Below are 6,358 nucleotides of genomic sequence, written 5' to 3'. Positions count from 1 at the left end.
CCTACCCTCTGGTGAAACCTGCTTTTTTTTTTTTAACATAACAATATGTGAGAACAGTTTCCATATCCCAAAGGATTCTTTGAAAATATGATTTTAAATGGCCACATAGTTTAGCATTCATTATTGTTTGGCTCTGGAAATACTTAGAGATGTTCCAAATTAAAAAGCCCATTTTGGGGGTGAGGTCTTCCTTCCTAATTTTAATTGGTTTTAAAAAGTAGTTGAGAACATGTTAATTTTGTGGTATATCCAAGATAGACTTATTTATTCTTTGCTACATTTCTGTAATAAAACATTTTAAAAAATAATCTATAATCTTTGTTATAGAAACAACTAATTATAATACTTTTTAATTAGCCATTCATAGCTAATTAAACAAGTGACATTTTCAAAAGTCAATTTATGCCATTTAAAAAAAAAATCAAACTAATTTTGAAGTAGTTCTTCAGTTTCAATTTGAAGTAGGTTAAAATTTTCTCAACTAAATTTTAGGTTCGTCCACCATGATCAGTTGGTGCCATTTGCTGTGCTGTAATTTCAGGCTAAACTTGACCTTCCTTGAGCCTTCAGGCTGTACAGAACAGAAAAAGGCCAAGCAGGTCTGGGAAACGGAGCCAGATGGTTCCCATGATGGGTGCCAAACCCCCAGCAGAGATGGATGCTACACCTGACTGACAGCCTAGGGTCAACAGCAAATGTCGGTGGCCTTGCTCACTCTTTCCTGGAGAGAAGAGATGCTCTTCCCCTCTGCTGGAGTATTTTGAAACTGTTTTGTAGCCTCTGTTCAGCCTAGGGTAGCAGGTGTCCAGGCAGTTAACTTCTAACGGGCAGTGGAGGAGGAGGTGGTGGCAAAGCTGGGGCCTAGTTGGCAGTCCCTGTGGCTGTCTCATGAAATCCACATTCCGGCATTCTCAAAGCCTTTCAAAGGAATCTGGGTAAGTCATTTAACCTTGTGTCATTTTGGTTTACTTGGCTTTTAGAGGGCAGTAGTAATTAAACCAAATGGAGCCGTCAATCAGTGGATCTTAGTGGTGCTTTTCAGTTTGAAAATTGAAACCTGGAGTCACAGAGCCATCTTTAAATGTCATCCTAGAATCGACTATTGTGGCTTGTCCTTGACCTGAGGGAGCTGATTTGGGGAAAAGAACGTGCTTGGGAGTCTCGTGTCCCTAAGTTTATATATCTTTGCAGCCACTTAGGAACAGTATGACTTTGGTTGTTATAATCTCTCTGAACCTCATCTGTAAAAAATGATCATAATAATAATTGCTTTCAAGATAAGTGAGAGCTTATATTTTCATAAGTACATGGCACAGAAATAAGCTTTCACTAGATATCAGTTCCTGTGATGATGATAGATTTGTGCCGAGTCATCCGACCACACTGGGTTTGTGATTGATCATCGATCATTCAATAGCCCTACAACAGGCTTTTCCTCTTCTGAATACAGCCTCGTGTACCAAGCTAAACTTGAAAATGCAAAACTTTATAAAAAGATGACCCAGAATATATTGACCTAAGTTAAAAGGTTTGGGGTCTTTTTTCTTTCTTTCTTTTTCTGTCTCACAACGGTCCAAATGGTCCATACTGGCCCAGGATGAGGATGGGACCTTACTAGACAAATTTCCTCCATCTTGTTTCTCTGCCATCCCAAGGATGTTGCCCCATCATCACAGTCGAAGATGATTCATCATAATCTCTTTTCAGCCAAGAGGAGGGGGATGATCTAGAATTTGTACAGGTCATTTTCACTGACATCCTCTTAGAACAGAATCACATGGCCACAGCTAGCTGTATGGGAGACTGGAACATGTCATTGTTAGTAAGCCAGATACCCTGCAAAAGCTTCTGTTTCTATAGAACGGGAGTCAGCAAACAATGATCTAAGTGTCAGTCAGCCAAGCTACCTGTCATTGTAAATAAAACTGTATTTGAACACGGCCGCGCCCATTCGTCGATAAATTGTCTGTGGCTGCTTTCACATTACAGTGGAAGAGTTGAGTAGCTGCGAGAGAGACCACATTGCCTTCAAAGCCTAAAGTAGTTACTCTCTGGCCCTTTGCAGACAGAAGTTTGCTGACCTCTACAATAGAAAATGGTGAAATAAGTATTTTAAGGGAGCAAGTGGTAGTCTCTGCCACAGTAAGGACCTGGTAAGCAAGTGAGTCACTGCTTTGGAAATGCACAGTTAGGAATTTGTTCTTATGAAGACTAATGACCCATGGGAGAGTGAGTTGGTATGCAAGTGGCTGTTGAAGAAGCGACGTTGAAGGAAAGATTTAAGGAGCTGGGCACGAAATAGCCTGGTGAAGGCGAAGGGGGAGCGTGCAAAGGTTGCTATTGGAGTGAGCTTCCACCTGAAAAGGAGCATCCTATCACCAGGTCTTTCCGCCTTCTTCAGGTCTTGCAGCCCACTGCTCTGTCTTGCTTGCGCGGCCTCACCGCCACACCTGCAGTCAGAGGCGCTTTGCCCACTGCCTTCTTGCCGGTCTCCCTGCACAGAGCCTCAGTCTCCTCCAGACCCTGCGGGGTACTCTCCTGTTAAGTGTGGCTCTTATGTGACTCCCGCTAAAGGACTTCCAGTAGGTCCCTGTTACTTACTCAGGAAAGGCCCAACTCCTTGGTTTTCCACTCCAGGTCTTCCCCCTCTCGGCCCTAACCGTAATTTCCTATCCTGTTTTCCTTCACGGTCTGACACACGCTCTGGGCTCCTGCTTCACGGAAACACCTCCTGTCTACTTGGCACTTTGCCATCTCCATGTATTGCTCCCGCTGTCTCCTTGGCTTCACTCTGTCGAAAGGCTTTGGGGACCTAGGACTACAGCTGGCACAGGGCGGGCACAGTCACAGCTGGGCACATGGGGCTGCTGACTTCCTTTTGGTCCACCCACGTTTGTATTTTCTTTTCCAGCTGGGCCCCTTCTCCCAACCCTAAGGGTCAGTTCTCCCTCCTGAATGCTTACAGGGCTTTGTTGAGATCGTGTGTGCCACTCACTACTTTCTGTGATGCTAAGAGTTATTCCGTGTATACTTCTAGTCTTGTGGGGACTGTAAGGTCACTGAGGCTGGGCTGATCTGACTGAGCTCTGCGGTCTTCACGTTCATCTAGTAAGCGTTGGTCAGTGTTACAGTGATGCTCTCTGCAAACAGTGCCATCCACAAAATAGTGCCTCTCGCTAAAAATGTAAATCACTACCTGGAGGAATTTAGGCACACATGAAAATAGAGTTCTAATAGTGTTTTATTAAGACCTGAAGTAGTATTTGAATGTAGTCATATTTGGAAGTTTTCAGCTGTTCCTTGAAAAGCCAAGGCTCAGCCAGAAATCAGACCACATTTTTGTGAGGCATAAGGAGAGGCACGTGGGCAGAAGCGCCCCGAGTGCAGGCAATGGGCCACCTGCAGAGAAGCCATGTAATCCACTCCCAGAGCGGGACCTGAGCATTTTCGGAATGCTGCTACTGGAGACACACCTGACTACCTAGGAGATCCATCTAAAATCACTCACAGTATACTCACAGAGGTGGTATTTTCACAGCTTCGTCTTTCCATAGTTGGCAATCAAATGTAAGGCGAGCTTTTATTTTTATAGAAATGATTTACCCTATGGAGTAAGTGCCTTTTTCTTTCTCGGTCTTTGTAACCAAGCATAGAATGAGGAGACTAAATAATGAAATACTTGCTTATGCTGGCAAAGAATTCATGTTGTTCACTCATCTCCTGTTAATTAATACCTAGTGAAGTTGGCGATGATGTTGAGAAGCAGACAGCTACGCATGAATTTTAAATGTATTTTCAGACCTTATGAAAGGATTGGAAGGAGAGAGGCTCCCTGCTAGACACAGTGGTGAGTTTAGTAGCTGATGCTGGAAGCCCCTCCCTGATGGAGGGCTGTGTGACGGGTAAAGACAGAAAGGGAAAGGCTTTCCTTTCTTGCAGTCTATGCATTTTGCAATTATTAAAGAATAAGACCATTAATTCCGGAATTTTTACTCATGCTTAAGTGAGGATACAAACCATTACCGTTAGGTGAAAGTTACTGCTTTACCCTCATCTAGCTCTACTCATGCGTACTAGTCTCTTTTCAGTGTCTGGCACAGTACTCAATAAACAATAAGTTTTCGGTACATGTTGGTTGAATGAATAAGTAAATGGACTCTGGACTTCATTATAAGAGCTTTCCAGAAAAGTAAATGGATTCTTAAGCAAAATGATTTTTTTAAAGGGTAAGATGTAAAGACAAAAGAAGGCCATCTTTTCAGTCGCCATCCTCCCTTCACCCTGCCAAACCCTCCGGTGTGTACATCCAGGCAAGCCTCCTGGTTTGAGTTTTAAAAGTTTGGGAGGAGTAAAGGTGTGTGGCTCATATTACTGAAAGGAAAGCCCAAGGTTGTGTAAGTGTTTCCTGAGCCCTTTCATAAACACGATATGAAACACAGCCAAAATGAATTCGTTTTGAATTAATCCTGCGTCTTAAAGCGCTCAGTTGAGGGGCAGACCTCGGCTTTGTGTGTCACATAATGGAATTTTGGAAAGAGAGTAAAAAATTTAACCAGAAGGCTGTTTTAACTTGGTCCGCTGTCTGATTCCTTCTAAGTTTGGGGATTTTATGCAAATTTTAGATCTTCAACAAACAGTAGATTAAGGTTATTTAGGAACAAGACAAATATAATGTATATCCCTTAATTCTGAACTCATAGCATTTCTGCTGTAGATATTTGAGAGGTAACACAGAAGAGCATTCTCTGTCTGGGTGAGGTCACACAACTGCAAGGTGATTAGTGGGTTTCTTTTGAAAAAGCACTGTAGTTTAGGAGGTTAGACATTTGAACTTTGCATCATCCAGATATGCTGTTGATCACTGAACTGTCCTTGGAAGAATCAGTCAACTCTCCAAATCTATGTTTCTTCATGGGAAAAGTGGGAATAATAGCAGTACTTTTCTCAGAGGCTCATTAATGGGATAATTCAACGTAAAGCGCTCAGAACGGTGCTCCATCCTGTACCAATTATGATGAAGCCTGTGATGCCGGAACAAGGAAACTCCAAAATACAGCGAAGTGAAGGGGATATGGCTTTATGGTTTGCTCATGAACAAGGTCTACATTCCAGGCTTGCAAGGCAGTCAAGTTCCCTGCAGAAATTCAGGGAGCCAGGTTCCTTCTAGCTTGTCACTTCACACCCCCTACATGGCAGAGCCATCTACATTCAAAACAAAGTCATGGGCACTTCTTTGTCCCACCTTCAGGGGAGGAAAAGAGTACAGAGGGGCATCACGCCCAGTATCTTTAGACCTAAACCCAGAAATGGCCCCCATCCCTGCCGCTCATTGTCCACGGGGGGGTGGGGGTGGGGGAAGGGGGGGGTGTGGAATTAAGTCACTTGGCCACATGCGGAGGCTGGGAAGTGTAACTTCTAGTTGGATGGCCCTGTACCAGGTCACAGTGTGTTCGCTGTGGAAGAACAGAACAGCAGACTTCGGTGGGCAGCTAGGGGCCTGCAGCATAGCGCTTAATGAATGTACTTATTAAAAGATCATATTTATTTATTCAATGATTTATTTGCTAAAAGATAAAATTTCAAGTAAGGGTTTAAATATCTCTATTCTAGGGGAAGAGGAATTAAAGAGCTGCAGCAGCACAATTCCTGTCTCCCTGCAGAGGAAGTTACGGGCGGGCGGGCGGGAAGGGATCCTAAGTATTGAACTGCAAATCCAGGTACGCCTTGAAAGAGAAGAGAAAGGGTGGAGGAAAAGCAGTTGAAGGGGTGGGAATGTGATAAAAGAAGTGAATGCTGCTTAGCTAAGCTCTTCCTTCCTCTTAGCCTGCCGCTAACAAGAAAGGCCTGCTCTGTAAATGAAACTTAACCCCTTACCTGACCCAGCAGGGACAAAGTACACTGGCTCCTAAAGAACTTTTCCTAGGAGCAGCACAGTTGTTTCCAAACACAGACGAGAAGGCAGAGGAGAGGGGGAGCTGCACAGGGAAAACATTCATTCTGACTGATCTCTTTGAAAGGTAACCTTTGTACTGTGTAAAAGAGAGAATTATCTGAGTATTCATTAAGATTATTTCTGACTTGCCGCTGCTGCCAAAGGAAAAAAACGAAGGCTAAATACACGCGTTTCTGCATTTAGAAGTACTTCAGGTAAAAATTAACTATTAAGTAAGCAGTTTTTCTCAATAGAAGAAATGCGCAGATTCTTAAGGACACCCAAGTTGGGGGTAAAGAGCTAGTGTTCCAGGAAATAGTTTTAACTGCTTATAAAAATTACCTTCTCCAGTGGTTTTATTTTTGCGTATTTAGCGATTGCTAAGAAACAATAAGAAAGAATGAAATAATGTCCTGAGTTGCTCCA

The 6,358-nt window shown here is 43.2% G+C and overlaps 1 protein-coding gene across 5 annotated transcripts in view; it reads left to right on the top strand.

Moving 5' to 3' along the window:
- Nucleotides 1-6,358, top strand: part of GAB1 (GRB2 associated binding protein 1) — a 109,847-nt gene that overhangs the window by 42,621 nt on the left and 60,868 nt on the right. Inside the window, exon 1 of one of the 5 annotated variants that reach the window (XM_039876064.1) lies at nt 5,829-6,017. The exons of the other annotated variants lie outside the window; for them this stretch is intronic. The gene's annotated coding sequence lies outside the window, so the exon portion shown is untranslated. Of the gene's footprint in view, nt 1-5,828; nt 6,018-6,358 lie in introns of those variants that run through there. 5 annotated transcript variants of the gene reach the window in all.

The sequence above is a fragment of the Pteropus medius genome, unplaced genomic scaffold (genome assembly GCF_902729225.1).
Source record: "Pteropus medius unplaced genomic scaffold, Ma_sr-lr_union100, whole genome shotgun sequence".
In the NCBI taxonomy this organism is placed as follows: Eukaryota; Metazoa; Chordata; class Mammalia; order Chiroptera; family Pteropodidae; genus Pteropus; species Pteropus medius.
The sequence above is the reverse complement of the archived record's forward strand: the minus strand, read 5'-3'. Positions and strand labels throughout refer to the sequence as shown.